Source organism: Sarcophilus harrisii, chromosome 2 (genome assembly GCF_902635505.1).
Source record: "Sarcophilus harrisii chromosome 2, mSarHar1.11, whole genome shotgun sequence".
Lineage (NCBI taxonomy): Eukaryota > Metazoa > Chordata > Mammalia > Dasyuromorphia > Dasyuridae > Sarcophilus > Sarcophilus harrisii.
Window position 1 is genome coordinate 231,831,449 of NC_045427.1, and position 18,619 is coordinate 231,850,067.

Consider the following 18,619-nt stretch of genomic DNA (forward strand, 5'->3'; position numbering starts at 1 on the left):
GAAAGGTCTCCTTTCCCTATGGTCTATAAAAAGTAAACTGTGAAATGATCCTTTACTTTAGCAGAAGCACATGACAAGTTGTCTGTTTGCTCTGTCAGCTTGAGAGAGGAATGAATTTCAATTTCTTTATCCCCATCTCCCCTCTGTTTCCTTTTCTGTTTCCATTGGAGAATGGATCATGAATTCAGAGCCCCTAGGAAAAGAAGAAGCTTGTCCATGGGCTCCGTAGAGAATGACATCGGTAGGAGTTGCATCCTCCTCCTCCTCCTCCTCCTCACATTGATGTAAAGCTTACTGTGTACTGGACCCTATGCTAAGCATTTAATTTTTTTCCTCATAAAACCCTGAGAAGTAAGTGCTATTATTAATCCCACTTTATAGTTGAGGGAACTGAAGCAAAAATGAATTGAGATGACTTGCCATGAGTCACATAGTTAATAAATTTCTATGGGGACTTGAACTTAAACCTTCCTGATTTGAACATGGTGCTCTAGTTACGGTATCACCTAGCTGCTCCAAGACAGAAGCTGCACAAGATAGAAAAACATAGAATGATATGTTCTCGCTAAGGACTTAAAGGGCTAAGACGATTGATCCACTACAGCCTGAATGAATGATCCCCCCTGCCCCATAATCTAGCCTGAAACTACCCAAGTACCATCTGCAGAATGACTCTTAATCACATATGCCAAAAACAAGATCTAAACATATCTCTGGATTCCCAAAACCCATTGATAACTACAAAACAGCAAACAGGAGAGACTAGGAATAGAGTGAACTAAAGCTGATAAGACCCAGGAGGAAGGGAAGCTGCTGATTAAATTTAGATATCAATGAAGATCATGCTTGGGTTCCATCTGGATTTTTCTCTTTTCCTAACAAAAGCTATTCACTAATCAAATCTCCAGAGAGGAAACTAATAGAAAGAGATGCTTAGAAGAGAATTTACTTCAAAGAGCTAAATCTCTGAGGTAATTATTTGTTGTGACCATTTAAGGCCAGGTTTGGAGCCAGCCTTATTCTAAGTCATTTAAGTCTTTCAACATTACCGATAATATGCCCCTGATATCCAAACAGCCCCCAAACACTTAGGTAAATTGCACTCGAAATAAGTAAAACTTAGCTCAGGGTGGATTGATTTCTCCTTCCTTACCAGGATGCCATTCTGGTTTAGATGTTAATCAATAATGAAGAATTTGTTTGCTAGCTTAGCTGTAACTATATTGAAGCAGTTCTTAAAATGCAAGTACTTTAGTTACTTAATATAAGCCTCAGACAACTTCTTGAATAGGACCTCCCCCTATATCTTTGGGGTGCCTTTGCACTATACACTAAGATGCATGTATGTAGACACAAATAAACACATTCTTTTAGAATTCTTGTGAACTTAAATTAGGTTTTGCCAATGGGACTATATGACCTACTTAGAAATTCAATTATATTCTTTTTTATTATAAGGTCTGTAGCTTTTTTATTCCATTCATGTGGAATGTAATAAAGGATTCATGACATGGATTTTTAAAAATACATACAAAGCACATTTAGATATTATTATACAAAATACCAAGTTTAAAGGGAAATTATTAGATGGCAGGGATCTTGAAGGAGTTCTGACACATTTCATCCTCAGGATTTAATTGTATCTTCAAAGCTTTCCTTGTACACTATTGAAAAATACAATCTTTGGTGTTACAGAATAAAGGATTCTTCACTCTGCCTTTCTTGTGAGGTTCTGGGAAAAGAAATCGAGAGGGCAGGGCTTTCATTCCCTAACTAAGATATCACTCATAAAAAACAACATCTGAATATGATCCCAGAGTAAAAATATGCTAGTTCAAATTGGACCTGTATTTTAATAGGGAATGAACTGGCATTTTCTTCTGTCGACTAATGAAACAGTTGGGGAAAATCGGGGAATGAAAAATGGACAATTAAAGGGTTTCTCAGGAAACAAAGAAGATTTGCACCTCTTTTAGTGATGAGTCGACAGTACCTTTTGTGGAAGGCATGCATTGTGTTCTGCCGGAAAGTGATAACGGGCAGAAGCCTCACGTTCTCCAAGTTATTGGGCTAAAGCATCTTTGTGTTACTTCTGCAGATTGTAAAGATAGCTGCCAGAGGCTTGGAAGCTTCAATGTACCTCAGGGTAACCATTCCCTTTCATATGAGCTCAAGTATATTTCTCTAAAGTATTTGACTTGATGGAGAGGAGGAAAAAGAAAACAGTAAAACTTTCAGCCTTGGCAGCTTGTGAGATGAAATAGAGGAACAAGACCCTAAGGAACAGACTGATGGTCTTTTTTAGCCAATATCCTGTCTCTAGAGTCAGGTAATTGAATGTGCTTCATGAGTCACCAGTCAGATTCCCTAACTTGCCTAAATATGCATCAAAAGGAGATGAGGTTTTAAGGAATGTGGGATGAGGGAGAAAAAGATATAGGGATTAATTTGTCTATCCCCAGGGACATACCTCAAAAGATGAAGTGATCATTAACAAATGGCTCCTTATTTCCCAATTCCAATCCCGGTGGTGACAAAATTTACTCTTTCTCCTCCCTAAAAAATATTTATATGACCAAGAAACTATTCTGTAAAATTGTATGTTATGCTTGTTCTTCGAGTAGCTTTAAAAAAAATCTGTATCTTTCAAGAAGGCTAGTGTCAGTTCCAAACAGCCATTAGAAAAATTGAGGAAGGAAGAATAAAGTTGTCTCATCCTTGGCTACTGGACCCTACCTCTGCCTTACCTTAGGCATAAGGATACCTTACCTTACCTTAGGATAAAAAAAAGATCCTGACTTCTCAGTTCTTGCTTTGTTTTTTTTCTCTTAAAATGTATTAATTTTAAAGAGGCAGTTTGGGATAGCAGGTAGAGGGTAGGGCTTAGAGTCTCAGAGGAAATCATGTGTTCATATCCTACTTCTGATACATACACATATCATAACCATGGGCAGCTAACAGCTTCGTGGCACCCCAAAACAAGACTATGTTACCAACCTTCATTGATGGAAGGAGTTTACATATTAGAAATTTTCTAAACCAAAACATAGCCCCTTCCCCAAATTATTATAGACCTAATGGCCATCAACAAAAATACTCAAATGAATATGCAAAACAAGAAGCAAAATCTAACCTTTGATCTGTTATCCTTTAAAAGAAAGAATTTATCAATATGCATTTAAGTTTTTACTTTTTGCCCAGCATTGTGTTAACAATCTGGGAGTAAAAAAAATAAAGTCTAATAGTTTCTGCCTCAAGAAGCTACATTTTAAAAATGAAGACGCATATGTGTATATAGGCTTATATATAAAATACATATTCAAAGCAGATACAAAAGAAGCAGCTAGGTGGCACAGTGGCTAGAGCACCAGCCTTGGAGTCAGGAGGATCTTAGTCAAATCTGGCCCAGACACTTAACGCTTCCTGGCTGTGTGACCCAGGACAAGTCACTTAACCCCAGTTGCCTCAGGAAAAAAGAGCAGATGCTGGGTAACCTGGTAGAGGACAAGGAATGCTTAGCTCTCGCAGCACTGGAACTATCTTAAAGGAAAACAAATATTACCAGTTAAGAGGTGAGAAAAGAACATTCTGGGCACAGGGAATAGCACAGGCGTGAAAGATGGATTATGGTATGGTCTAATATGACTGAACCATAGAAAACATGGAAGGGAGTAATGTGTAAAAATAATGAAAATTAGAAGGGGCAGCTCTGTGCACAGAGGAAGACCACAGTTTAACTGACCTCAGACACTTAGTAGCTCTCACTGGAGAAGGAAAAAAACCCCAACAATGGGGTTGGCATGTGATGGTCCACAGGATCACAAAGATTTGAAAACAATTGAAAAACAACAGGAAGGGAGCAGGCTGTGATGAGTTTTAAATGCCAAAGAGGGTTGATTAGGGAGGTGATAGTAAAGCAATGGAATTTATCAAGGGTAGGAGGAAGAAGGGGTATCATGTGATCAGAAATACATCTTAGGAAAATAACTTAGCAGCTCTGAGAAGAATCTGTTGGGATGGGAGAAGATTTGAGTTAAGGAGAACAAATAGATAATTGTTGAAATAATTCAAGTAAGAGTTAATAAGGACCCCAAATTGGATAAGTTCCTATGTGAGTGGAGAGAATGGAAGTATATGGCAGAGTTATTGGGAGTTAGAAGTAACTAGATTTTTTCAACTTATTGGATATATAAGATAAGTGAAAATGAGGAGTCTAAGATGACACTGAGATTGTGAACCTTAGTAACTGAGTGATGGTGCCATTAACAGTAATAGGAACATTCAAAGAGGGGTGGGCTTTGTGAGAAAGAATGGCTTCTTTTTAAAAATTGTTAAATTTGAAATGTGCCAAATTATCAAATTTAAATTGTCTAATGGAGAGTTGGCAATGTATAGTAATGCAATTCAAGAAAGAGAATATCATCGGACATAGAAATGTTGATATGCTTTGAATAGAAAGGATGTTGCTGAGTTAATGAAGTTGCTGAGTTAGAAAGTATATAAGGGGGAAAGACATTGTTTTGCCAAATACTCTCAGTTATAGTATGACATGGATAATAATCCAACCAAGAACACTGAGAAGGAGCAGTTAACAGGTAGAAGAACCAGGAGAAAATAATGTCATAAAGTACCTAGAATTTTCTGTTCTCAACCTAGATTGGGGTGACTGAATTCCACTGATTTCTTTCTTATCTAAGCTTGCAGAGTATGCTTTCCACGTAGCTAATACTTCTCAACTGAGTCTGTTTTGTTTAGTTTGGTTTTGGAGCTGAGGACAGGAACTTGTATATCTTTCCATTTGCCATCCTAACTCCCTTTATGTCTCATGGTGACTTCCACAGGACCATGCATGTCCCCTTACCCATGAGCATGATGTACTAGACTAGTAACACTATGTAACAAGTTGCTTTTGGGAAAAATAAATTAAACACCTAAAGCAAAGAGTTTTCTATCATGTCTGTTGATAAATAGATAAAATAGCATGGTGGGTTAGAAAAAGTACTGGTCTTCACATCAGAGAATCTAAGTTTTAATCCTTCCTATACTATAGGGATTCACCATAATAGATATCTATCTGCATAGATAGATAGATTCAGACATATAATATGTATATGTCTGTATATATGCATATAGATATACATGATATAACAATTAACTGTATTTTAATGTTATCAAATTCTTTTGTAATCCTATGTATTGTTTTGAATTTAGGAATATTTTGAGAAGGATTCCATAAGCTTTATCTGATAAAGTGTTCATCATAAAACACACACACACACAAGGTTAACAGAGCCTCTACTGCTCTCAATGAATGACTTTGAGCAAGTCACTTCACTTCATCCAAGCTCAATCTCCATTTTTGTAAAATGAGGGATTTGGGCTAGATGATTTCTATGAGCTTATTTCTATTCTAATATTCAATGAAATATTTGGGCTCATCTTGTACCAAGTAAATATGTAGATATAAATTCAGGACCTATCTTTCCTCTGATTCTTAAAATCCAAGCACATAGCATACTGTCTTTTCTGGCTCAAAGTAAACGTGTGTGTGTGTGTGTGTGTGTGTGTGTTTAATAATACAGTTTTGGTTAATTTTAAGTACAATTTAGGTGTAAAGCCTTGGTCCAGGTTAAAATGCTAAGTATAAATTATTTCTCCCCACTGTCATAAACATACTCAGCATAACCCAGATGGAGATTATAATGAGACATGTGTCAGATGGCATTATAATGATTCTCCCAGTCTATAATGAGTCTCCCAGTCTAACTGTGCACAGCAGGACAGCCATACTATTGCTCATAGGTGTATGACACCCATCGCACTCATAGAGTTTTTTGTATTCACACAAGAGCAGAATGTTTAGTAATGGCTTTATGTTTGTTTGTTTGTTGTTTTCAGGGATGATCTTTGTCAGCATTTAAGCAGCCCAAAATAGGAAGCTCATGAGTTTTTCTTTCTGCCCATAGCCCTTGGACTGAAACCGCCATTGTTTCTGACCTGCTGAGCAAAAATAGCTAACCCCAGCACAATCACCACCCTCTGCACTTGGATTCTACCCCTCCTTCCAAGCTCCAGTACCCAACCAATCCCAGGTTCTTCCCTTAATCCCTCACTTTGAACAAACAGAGCATCAGATTTGCTTTTTTTTATAACCATTTGCCAAATCTACCATGTATTACAGACTATTTTCAGTGATCCATAATAAGTAGGGTGAAGGGAGGGTGGGAAAAAGCAAGAGGAAACCCCTCAGATCATTGAAATTCCATCCCATTCCATTCAACATTAAAGTATCTGGTGTGTGCAGAGCACTGAATTAAGTAAGAGAGGTTAAAAAGTTTAGAGAGACAAATAGCTATTACACATAATCAAAGAATCAATCAAGAAATCTTTTGAGCCACCAGTTTCAATCTTTTATCCACACATCTTTTCTCACTACTAATAGTTGGGGTGGCAGGGGAGAGGGAGAGTTGAGGGAGGTATTGATAGAAAGGTGAGAATAATTTCTGTTCTTATGTTTCTCTGGGAAAAGTCCTATTCTAAGAATCTAGTCCCATGGGTTCTATTTTCAATTCTATTATTTGCTGACTGTACAGCCTCAAGCAAGCCATTTCATTCCTCTATGTCTAATTTCATTATTCATAAAGATGGCCTGACAAAGTTGTCATGAAGCTTAAATGAGATAGAAAATGTGAAAATAATAATAATGATACTTAGATGCATCTCTGATCTCATCAATGTGGGTAATCCTTCCAATTCATCTACATCTGTCAGACCTGTTCAATTCTTGTTCATACCTTTCCATAAGTTCACCACAGTAAGGCCACCCAATATACTTAAGATCATCATCATTGTTTTTTGTTTTTTTATTTACAAAACATACAAAACAAAATATATTTTACAAAATACAAAAGCATTGACCCTTGCAAAATCTTCTGTTCCCACTTTTCCCCTACTTGCCCCCACCCTCTCCCCTAGATGGCAGGTAGTCCAGTGTCCAGTACATTGTAAATATGTTAAAGTATATGTTAAATACAACACATATATATATATATATATATATATATATATATACAGTTATCTTGCTGCATAAGAAAAATCAGATCTAGAAAGAAAGAAAAAAATCTGAGCAGGAAAACAAAAATGCAAGCAAACAATAACAGAAAGAGTGTAAATACGATGCTGTGGTCAACACTCAATTCCCATGATCCTCTCTCTGTGTGTAGATGGCTCTCTTCATCACAAGAACATTGGAACTGATTTGAATCATCTCATTGTTGAAGAGAGCCATGTCCATCAGCATTGATCATCATATCATTAATTGATCATTCTCTCCCCCACATGGCAGGTAGACCAATACATATTAAATATGTTAAAGTATATGTTAAATACAATATATGTATACATGTCCATACAGTTATTTTGTTGCACAAGAAAAATCGGACTTTGAAATAATGTACAATTAACCTATGAAGAAAATAAAAAATGCAAGCGAACAAAAATAGAGGGATTGGAAATGCTATGTAGCGGTTCACACTCATTTCCCAGAGTTCTTTCGTTGGGTGTAGCTGGTTCTATTCATTATTGAACAATCGGAACTAATTTAGTTCATCTCATTGTTGAAGAGGGCCACATCCATCAGAATTGATCATCATATTATATTGTTGTTGAAGTGTATAATGATCTCCTGGTCCTGCTGATTTCACTCAGCATCAGTTCATGTCAGTCTCTCCAGGCCTCTCTGAAATCATCCTGTTGGTCTTTCCTTACAGAACAATAATGTTTCTTAACATCCATATACCATAATTTATTCAGCCATTCTCCAATTGATGGGCATCCACTCAGTTTCCAGTTTCTTGCCACTACAAAGAGGGCTGCCACAAACATTTTGGCACATACAGGTCCCTTTCCCTTCTTTAATATCTCTTTGGAATATAAACCCAGTAGTAACACTGCTGAATTAAAGGTTATGCACATGTATAACTTTTTGAGCATAGTTCCAAATTGCTCTCCAGAATGGTTGGATCTGTTCACAGTTCCACCAACAATGAATCAGTGTCTCAGTTTTCTCACATCCCCTCCAACATTTGTCATTATCTTATGACAATCTGAGAGGTGTGTAATGGTATCTCAGCATTGTCTTAATTTGCATTTCTCTGATCAATAGTTATTTGGAGTACCTTTTCATATGAATAGAAATAGTTTCCATTTCTTCATCTGAAAATTGTCTGTTCATATCCTTTGACCATTTGTCCATTGGAGAATGGCTTGATTTCTTATAAATGTGAGTTAATTCTCTATATATTTTGGAAATGAGGCCTTTATCAGAACTTCTGAATGTAAAAATGTTTTTCCAGTTTATTGCTTCCCTTCTATTTTTTTCTACATTAGTTTTGTTTGTACAAAAACTTTTTAACTTAATATATCAAAATTTTCTATTTTGTGTTCAATAATGATCTCTAGTTCTTCTTTGGTCACAAATTCTTTCCTCCTCCACAGGTCTGAAAGATAAACTATCCTATGTTCCTCTAATTTATCTATAATCTCATCCCTTAATGTCTAAATCAAGAATCCATTTTGACCTTATCTTGGTATGTTGTGTTAAGTGTGGGTCCATGCCTAGTTTCTGCCATACTAGTTTCCAATTTTCCCAGCAAGTTTTGGTCAAATAGTGAATTCTTATCCCAAAAGCTGGGGTCTTTGGGTTTGTCAAACACTAGATTGCTATAGTTATTGATTGTTTTGTCCTGTGAACCTAACCTATTCCACTGATCAACTAGTCTATTTCTTAGCCAATACCAAATGATTTTGGTGACTGCTGCTTTATAATATAGTTTTAGATCTGGTACAGCTAGGCCACCTTCATTTGATTTCTTTCATTAGTTCCCTTGAAATTCTTGACCTTTTGTTCTTCCAGATGTATAATGGGCTGAAACTGAGTTGATGCACTGAGGTCCTAGCAATTAAAGCTAATTACCAATTGGACAATACTCTATTAGCATTTGCTTGGAAAATGGTCTGCCCCACTATCCTGTGCTGGCTCCATCTGTTGGTGTATAGAGAGATTTGGAGGAGGGATTAGAGGATGGAGTAGGACAAGAGAGTGTGACTCTGGGCAGGCAGTAGAGAAAGGGGAGGCTTCTGTGTCCATTCTTCTCCCTTGGACAAAGAATAAAGATTCAAGGACTTTTGCTTATCCTGACTCTGGCTGATTCTAAAGTATCCAGGGTGCTAATTTTATCTTCACACAGATGAATTTTGTTATTTTTTCTAGATCAGTAAAATAGTTTTTTGGGAGTCTGGTATAGCACTAAATAAATAAATTAGTTTAGGTAGTATTGTTATCTTTATTATATTCGCTTGAACTATCCAAGAGCACTTAATATTTTTCCAGTTGCTTAGATCTGACTTTATTTGTGTGGAAAGTGTTTTATAGTTTTGCTCATATAGTTCCTGACTTTCCCTTGGCAGGTAGATTGCCAAATATTTTATACTATCAACAGTTAAAGTTAAGTTACATGTTAAATTTCTCTTTGTATCTCTCTTGTTGTTGGATTTTTTGTTAGTGATGTATAAAAATGCTGAGAATTTATGTAGATTTTGTGTCCTGCAACTTTCCTAAAGTTATGGATTATTTCTAATAACTTTTTAGTAGATTCTCTGGGGCATCATTGTTTTTTTTTTTACATCAGAAAGATACCAAAGGAGTATATATCTCTGACAGTGATTCTTCGTTCTTACCAAGTGACCAACCCATCTTCAGCTTTGATTCTTCATGGACTATGGTGTCCTACACTCACAGACATTTAATTTTACACCAATTTTTTTAGTATTTCTAAAGTAGACCTATGTTTCAGGAAAAACTGGCATAATTAAAAGAACTTTGCAATTTTCCCAGAGGCAACTTCTAAATAGTTCATCTTCTTCTTCAACTGTGGACCCAACTCACTGTCCATTTGCAACAGTTGTTCAAGTTACACATACTGATGATCAAGCTCTGGTTTTCCCTTACATATTATGATTTAGATAATAGGCAGTCTTAATTTTCTTTGGTTTTTGTGTATGAATTGCTAAACAAACACCTTTTGAGTAAACATGTACTTTATCCAAGAAGCTACAATATTTCATATCTGCTTTAATATTACAAAGCACTACATAAAATAAGCTAATATTTAATATTAATTATTTCAAATTTAAAGCATTAAATAAATGTTAATTATCAGCATTATCACCATAATCTGAGTCTCCCAGTCACCCTGAAAATATTGTATTTTTCTTCCAAACTCTCTCTCTTCTTCCTTCTACTATTATTTTTAAAGGTACCACTACCATCCCATCATCTTTAAAGTTCATAACTTAGACGTCTTCCTTGTCTCCTACTCCTCTTCCCCTTCTCTCTCTCTCTCTCTCTCTCTCTCTCTCTCTCTCTCTCTTTCTGTCCATCTCTGTCTCTCTCTTTCTCTCTGTCTCTGTCCTTCTGTCTCTCTGTCTCTCTCTCACCAACCCTGGACATTCAGCTGTAAATTTCTTCCATTTTTACCTTTGTAACACCTCATGTATAAGTACTCTTCTCTTCTCTGACACTGCCCCTACCATAAAGCAAATGTTCCTCATCCCATTTCCTGACTATAACAATATCCTGCTGATTTGTCTCCTCCCTGACATTTTACCCTCATTCCAATCCACCCTCAGTTATCAAAATAATCATAAAATGGAGTTCCCAACTGTATTATTTCCCTGGTCATTCAAAAAAATCCAGTGGATCCCTATTACCTCCAGAATCAAATGAAAAATCCTCTATATGGCTTTCAAAACCCTACTCCAGACCCTTTTTACCTTTCCAGGCTTCTCAACACCTAGATGCTGCTGCTGTTGTTCAGTCATGTCTAACTTGATGAAACCCCATGGATGGCATCCATGGGTGTTTCTTGGCAAAGATTCTGGAGTAATTTGCCATATTTTTTTCTAGTATGTCCTCATATTATAGATCATGAGCTGAGGCAAACAGGAGTTAAATGAGTTGCCCAGGGTCACACAGCAAGTAAGTACCTGCCTGACCCCAAACCTGGTGTTCTCTCCACTGTACCACCTACTACCTATCTTGCACCTTGTTCCCCTCCTTCTTGCTGTTCTGTGCAGGTGATGTTCCATATCCTGGCTCCCTCGTATTTTCACTGTTTGCATTTCACTATATTCCATATCTGGAATTCTCTCTCTCCTCACCTTCATATTCTAGCTTCCTTCAAGTCTCTTCTGAAAGGCTTTTGTAATCCTCCTTAATCTTAATGCCCTTCCTCTAAAACTACCTTCAATTAATCTTGGTTTACATCTTGTTTGTACATAATTATTTTTGTGTTGTCTTCCCTATTAGTCCATATAGTCTTTGAAGGCAGGAGCTGGGTTTTGTTTTGCTTTGTTTTTTTAACTTTTCTTTAAATCCTTATTATTTAGCACAGCACATGGTACAAAGTAGGTGCTTAATAAAAGTTAGTTGACTGATTATGAGGCAGGTATACAAGTACTATTGTCATGTTTTAGAAAACTGTGATTTCATTAATGCAGAGCCAATGAGGAACTGTCTCTTCCCTTAAAGATCTGAAAATTGTCTGATTCTTAATCTTATAGAATTTCCTAGTACACGAAAGTTTAAGTGACTTCTCCATCATCGCTACCTTGTCAGTATAAAGCAGACCCAAGGCCAGTGCTCTGTCTCACTCTGCCATACTGATTCTCCTCTTTTTTTTGACAGATGAGGAAAATGAGAGAGAGAGACAGACAGACACAAAAACAGACAGACACAAAGACAGACACACACACAGGCAGAGACAGAGAGAGAGAGATAGAGACAGAGAGACAGAGAGACAGAGAGACAGAGAGAGACGGAGAGAGACAGAGAGAGACAAAGAGAGAGCCAAAGACAGAGTGAGTTAGAGACACAAAGGGAGACAGAAAGAGAAAGAGACAGAGAGACAGACAAAGACAGAGACAGACAGAGAGAGTGCCTTTGTGTCTTGTCAAAGGTAACTTAGTAAGTGACCTAGCTGGAAATTAAATCCTGGTCTTCTGATTTTCATAGCAGTGCTCTTCCCACTTCATATATATCAAACACCAGCAATACATATTATCAACTTTTATTTCCCCAGCTCGGCACTGAGGGGTGCCGATGACTGGTGAGTACTGAGATCACTAAAAGGCTAAAGCCAGAGAGACAAGTCCCTGGATAACCGGCCCTTGAATCAAGGAGAGTTAGGCAAAGCTGTTGTTTTATTGCCCATTTGAAACAGGCTTGTCCTCATGGTACAAGTGTGAGTGCATGCTCTCTAACTAACACTGTCACTCCCATGTGCGATAATTAACACAGGAGAAGGCCTGCTATGTTTTCTCCATTAAGCATGAATGGGGTATGAGTCAGTATGGGCTCTCATCCATTATGGGAATATGTGTGCCGCTCTGCATTTGCATACCAATAACTAAAAAAGATTCATGGATCCATCTTTGAACATAAAATTTTTTCATTACATAAATTACCCTAATAACTCTAAGCCTATTAGGCTTTCTGGGCTGCCTATCCAAATTTCGTGACTTTTTCCCCGGTGCCCTATCATGAACTTGTTCAGGGTAACACAAAGTTTGTTTGGGTTTATTTTTTAACTTTTTTGTAAAATAGAGCTTATTCCTCAACTGGAATCAGCTAACAAAATCAGTGACAGGCATAGCTCCCAAAACAATAAGATGAAATCTGCATCATTAGATCAAAATCTGGTTCCTCATTGTCTTTCTGGTCCATATCCCCAAAGCCTCTAACTGGAAGGCCTAGAGCTTAAGATGAACTGTGCATCACAAATGTGCTTTGTGAGCCATCACAGCAGTAGAGATTGTGACAACTGAGTTCTAGTTCTGCCCTAAGAATTAGTTTGCTGTGTGACTTTACATTTGCCATGTATAGTTAAGATTTTGGACTAGGTTCTCTCCAAGTCCCCTTCCAGTTCTGACAATTCTGACTCACCTTTAGGTATAACTATGTGATGGAAATAATTAGCATTTTTTTATTTTAGAATTCTGTTGGTTATCTTTCATTTTTATACCACCTTTCTTTCCAATTATGGCAAACTCCCATCCCCAAGAACCGAGTCATCCTGTGTTATCAGCAAATAAATAAATTGATTGATAGATTAAATTAAGTTGTTGAAAAAGAAAGTAAAGGAAGCTCAACAAAATTAATCAAAACATTAGCTCATTTTGGCAGCATTTGCAATTTTTCCCTCTCATAGTCTTTTACTTCTGTAGTGTAGTCAACAAGGTGCATTTGACATATCTTCTTCTAGGACATAATTATTCATTATAATTATATTATGTTTAGCTTTTTTTCCCCACTTATATTGTTACAGTCATTTTGAATCATTCTTGATTCTGCTGAATTAACATTGCAATAGTCCATAGAAGTCTTACTGGACTTCTCTGAATTCTTCATACTCCTATTTCTTTTGGAATAGTAATATTATATTATATTCATATATCTTATTTTAGTCATATCCTAGCCAGTGACTATAACTATATAGTCACTATATAGTCAACTGTAACAGAAAGCATATTGCTATAAATATTGTAGGTTAAGTGGAAACTTTCCTTCTGATTATTTCCTTACATAATTCCAAATTGCCTTCTAGATTGGTTGGATGCAGCCAATGCTTTACCAATAACATATTAATAGATCAGATACATTAAGAAGCATTTTAGAACAATTTGATGTGGAATTTGGGGTGATATTTAAGCATAAGTGTTTATGAGCAGCAAGTTTGAATTGGCTATTTATTACTATAGACCTAGAGATGAAAGGAATCTCTGAAGTTATAGGAGGATGAGATCATTTGCTCAGGTTCATAGCAGGAGGATTCATGAGAAATATGATCTAAATAGATAGAACAGAAGTTGGACCCAAAATTACATAGAAGGAAGAAATTAGGATTAGTGATAATAATAATAGTTAATATTTCTATAACACCTATTATGTGTCAGGCATTGTACAAAATTCTTCTCAAATATTATTAGATTTGATTCTCAAAAGAACCCTGGGAATTTGGTATCATTAATAGTCCCATTTTATAGGCAAACTGAGGAAACAAAGACAAAGATTAACTGACATCCAGGGTCTCATAGCTAATGAGTATCTAAAGATGGATTTGAACTTAGGACTTTCTGACCTGATCAAGATCAAGAACGGATACATGGTATAATGGAAACAGGGTAAGCTCTAGAGTAATGGACCTTAGATGAAAATCCTACCTATTTCCTACAACTCAACTTCTGTGAGTCCCAGGATCCTCATCTATAAAATGAAGTAAGTTACACATTATGGCCTTTGAGCCTATTTCTGAAAAATTGTGAAACAGTTCAATCCTAACAATCCCAGTCACAAGAGCCCATATCTTTAAAATAATTATTCTTCTGGGGATGCTATAGAACTAAGCCTTGTAATCTTAGAGGACTGCAGGTAATACAGAGACCTGGGAAAGACACAGGCAAGTGCTGGGCTGCTATAAAAGGAATTAATGTAAAAGACATTATAAAGAATGTAAATGATCAGGAAAGGGAATGGTCGATCCTATAGAAGAGTTTTTGTTTGTCCTTTGTTCTGGAAGAGAACCATCAGAGAGAGGATGCCATGTCTTGCAAGTGAATTGTATTTGAGTAAGGGAGAGCTGGGCAAGGTGGTCTGCCTCAGTCTCCCCTCCAGGGCCATCTGGGTCCAGTGGCAGATAGAGACCAGAATGACTGGAGAAGCACTGGGTGCAGTGGGAGATCTTGGCTTTTTTTAGCTAAGATCTTCAAAGGATCTCAGATTGACTGAGGCTGCTTTGGTGCTTAAGGTGAGATAGCAATTGAAGCAAAAAATCTCCTCTTTCATCTAGTCTGAAACTAATTGATTAATTAATTAATTAGTCTGGGAAGGGGGGACCCTCAGGGTTTTTGTTCAAAGCAAATGACTACCTCTGAGTGAGGGATGACAGTCTCCCTGTCACACTGGTGTGGATGAGACTTTAAGGGAAACTTCAGTGCATAGGGAGGATCCTCTATAGAGCAGACAAACACGTGATGCTCAAGGAGATAGTGTGTCTGATTTGTACTCTGCACCAGAGGAGGGAGAGCCCTTACAGCTCAGAAGTTAGGAGGACCTGAATTCAAATCTGGTCTCAAACACTTAACACGTTTTGGCTGTGTGACCCTGGGCAAGGCACTTAACCCCAATTGCCTCAGCAAAAAAATAAAAAAATAAAAAAAGTGAGAGTTGCAATTGATAAATGATCAGAGGATATGAACAGACAATTTTCCAATGAAGAAATTAAGCCATTTCTAATCATATGAAAAAATGCTCTAAATCACTATTCATTAGAGAAATGCAAATTAAGACAACTGTGAGGTAACACTTTATACCTCTCACATTCTCTAAGATGACAGGAAAAGATAATAAATGATGCAGGGGATATGGGAAAACTGGGATACTAATGCATTGTTGGTGGAGTTGTGAACTGATCCAACCATTCTGGAAAGCAGTTTGGACGTGTGCTCAAACTGTGAATACTTTGATCCAGCAGTGGCTTATATCCCAAAGAGATCTTAAAGAAGGGATCTTAATTCAAACTTCCTGCTTATAAACACTTATGTTTAAATATCACCCCAAATTCCAGATCAAATTGTTCTAAAATGCTTCTTAATGTATGTGATCTATTTATATGTTACTGGTAAAGCATTGGCTGCATCCAACCAATCTAGAACCTATATGTGCAAGAATTGTTTGTGGCAGCCCTTTTTGTAGTGGCTAGAAACTAGAAACTGAATGGATGCCCATCAATTGGAGAATGGCTGAAGAGAAGTTATGGTATATAAAATATTAATGTTCTATAAGAAACGATCAGCTGGTTGATTTCAGAGAGGACTGGAGAGACTTGTATGAACTGATGATGAATAAAGGAGCAGTCCTAAGAGAACATTTTACACAATGGAAACAAGATTATATGATGATCAACTATGATACATTTGGTTCTTTTCAATAATGAGGTGATTCAAGGGAATTCCAATAGACTTGGGATGGAAAGAGCCATCCCCTTCCAGAGAAAAAACTATGAATATTGAATGTAGATCAAAGCATAATATTTTCATCTTTTGTTGTTGTTTGCTTACTTATTGTTTTTTCTTTCTCATAGTTTTTTTCCCTTTTAATCTGATTTTTCTTGTGCAGCATGATGAATGTGGAATTATGTTTAGAAAAATTGCACATGTTTAACCTTTATCAAATTGTCTGCTATCTTGGGGAGGGGGAGGGAAGGAAATAATTGGAATACAAGGTTTTGCAAAAGTAAACTTTTGCATGTATTTGGAAAAATAAAATACTTTCAAAAAATTAAGAGGATTGGATTATTTAATCTCTTTAAATTTTCCTTAGAACCTTAATATCTAAGTAGTACAATGAATAAAGTGTGAGACTTGGAGTCAAGAAGACCTAAGTTAAAATCTAGCATCAAACTCTTAGTAGATGCATGACCTTGACAGCTTACCTAATCTCTGTATGCTTCAGTTTCCTCAACTGCAAAATGAGAATAATAATAACTCAACCTTCCAAGATTGTTGTGAAAATGAAATGAGATAGTAATTAACATAGTTCCCAACATATAATATACACTTAATACATTCTTGTTTCCCTTCTCCTTAAAATTTAGAAATTTAGAAAATTTTAGAAAATAGATTTTATATTCTATATTAATATAGAAATACCTTCTAAATCTATAACTATAACTATATGATCAAGTATTCAGTTCTGATGACTATTCAACACTGTAAGCTGTAGAGAATAGGTAGTCCATAAGGCCTTTTGTCCGCCTAAGAGGACTGCATATGGAAAAAGGTTGAGAAATACTTATCTCAATAGCAAAATCAAACATGGGAAAGTTTGGCCTCCACCATTAAGGTGGCTCTAGTTTGGGCTCTTATTTTCCACTTAGCCTTTCACAGATGTTCAGGCAGCTGTTTGGGGTCATTATCTGGCCAGAAAGAAAAAGTAAGCCTCAGGGGCATGAGATGTGCAGTCAGAGTTGAGGCTGATTCTGAAAGGGAAAATTCATTTATAAGTAGATGTTTGAATATAGATAGATAAAGATATACACATTGATGATTGGTGAAGGCAAGATTTTTGCATAAAGATGTAGTGATTGCCAGCTTTAATTATTTATTACCACAACAAACAAGCAAATAAGCCTATCAAAACATTCAGATTCACTCATAACTCTAAAATGAGTGGATATGGGCAAAGTCTAGTAGGCACAAAATGTGTTTTTGGTCAAAAAATAATGCTCTTTATCATTGACATTAGGGTCAAAGTTAAGATGTTTATAAGTAAAGATTAAAGAAACAAGAGTCTGTCAAGAAATAAAGAAAAAGAAGACTGAGTGGGATATATTGTCTTGGGTAATTGTCCAGTTAGAGGCAGAACAATGCTAAAGAGTTCAGATTAATTAATTACTGTCAACCTTTTTCTTCATAACATGATAGTGAAATAATTAAGCTCTAGCATTTTTTCTGTCTCTAAATCCTATAATCCTAAAAAACCTGGATACATACCATTAATGGTACCCACAGAACTCTCTGTCCTTGGCCCTGAAAAACAGTAAAGGAAATGAAAGGAAAAGAGAGGAGAGGAAGGGAAGGGATAGGAGGAGAGAAGAGATGATCATAGGATTTAGAGCTAAAATCTTAAAAGACTGGACACATTACTTAGTAGCTTTACTGAGCTCTTTTCTTGGCCCTAAAAAGCAGGAAAGGAAAGGAAGGAGAGGAAAACGGGAGGGGAGGAGAAAGAAAAAAGAAAAATCCAGAAAATGCCTATCAGTTGAGGAATATCTAAACAAATGAAGTTATATGAATTTAGTGGAATATTATTGTGCAGTAAAAAATGATGAGACAATTTCATAAAGTCTTGGGTAGTATGAACCAAAGCAGAGTGAAGTGAGTAGAACAAGGAGTATAATTTATATTATATATACAAGGACAAGAATATTGTCAAGAAAATCAAATCTGAAAGATTTATGGACTTTTATCAATACAATTACCAACCATGTCTCCAGTGGACATATGAAATATGTTACCTATCTCCTGACAGGTGATGGAGGCAGACTAAAACAGACATTTCTGGATATGGTCACTTAACTACAATTATTTGTAACAAGTCTCTCTCTCTCTCTCTCTCTCTCTCTCTCTCTCTCTCTCTCTCTAAAATGCACAGAAAAAAAAAAAGAGAAAGAAGCACAGTCAACCAAGACAGTGTTCAAAGTATTGTTTGGAATCATATCCATTTTTTAAAAGTAAACTATGAAATGGAGATTCATTTTCAGATGAAACATTTTTGTGTTCTATTATGTGAATACACTCTTTGGTATTAGCTTTCAGAATAATTTTTTTAAAGAAAAAACTTCACCACCAAAGAGCATATTAATGCTAAGCTTAATGACAATTCATGTGACAATGACTTGTAGGTTTTAGTGGTCTCCATATCCTATTTGTCTTGTCAGCAATATGTCATGACAGCCATACCAAAAGCTAATTTAATCATAGGCTATATTAGTAGCACTCT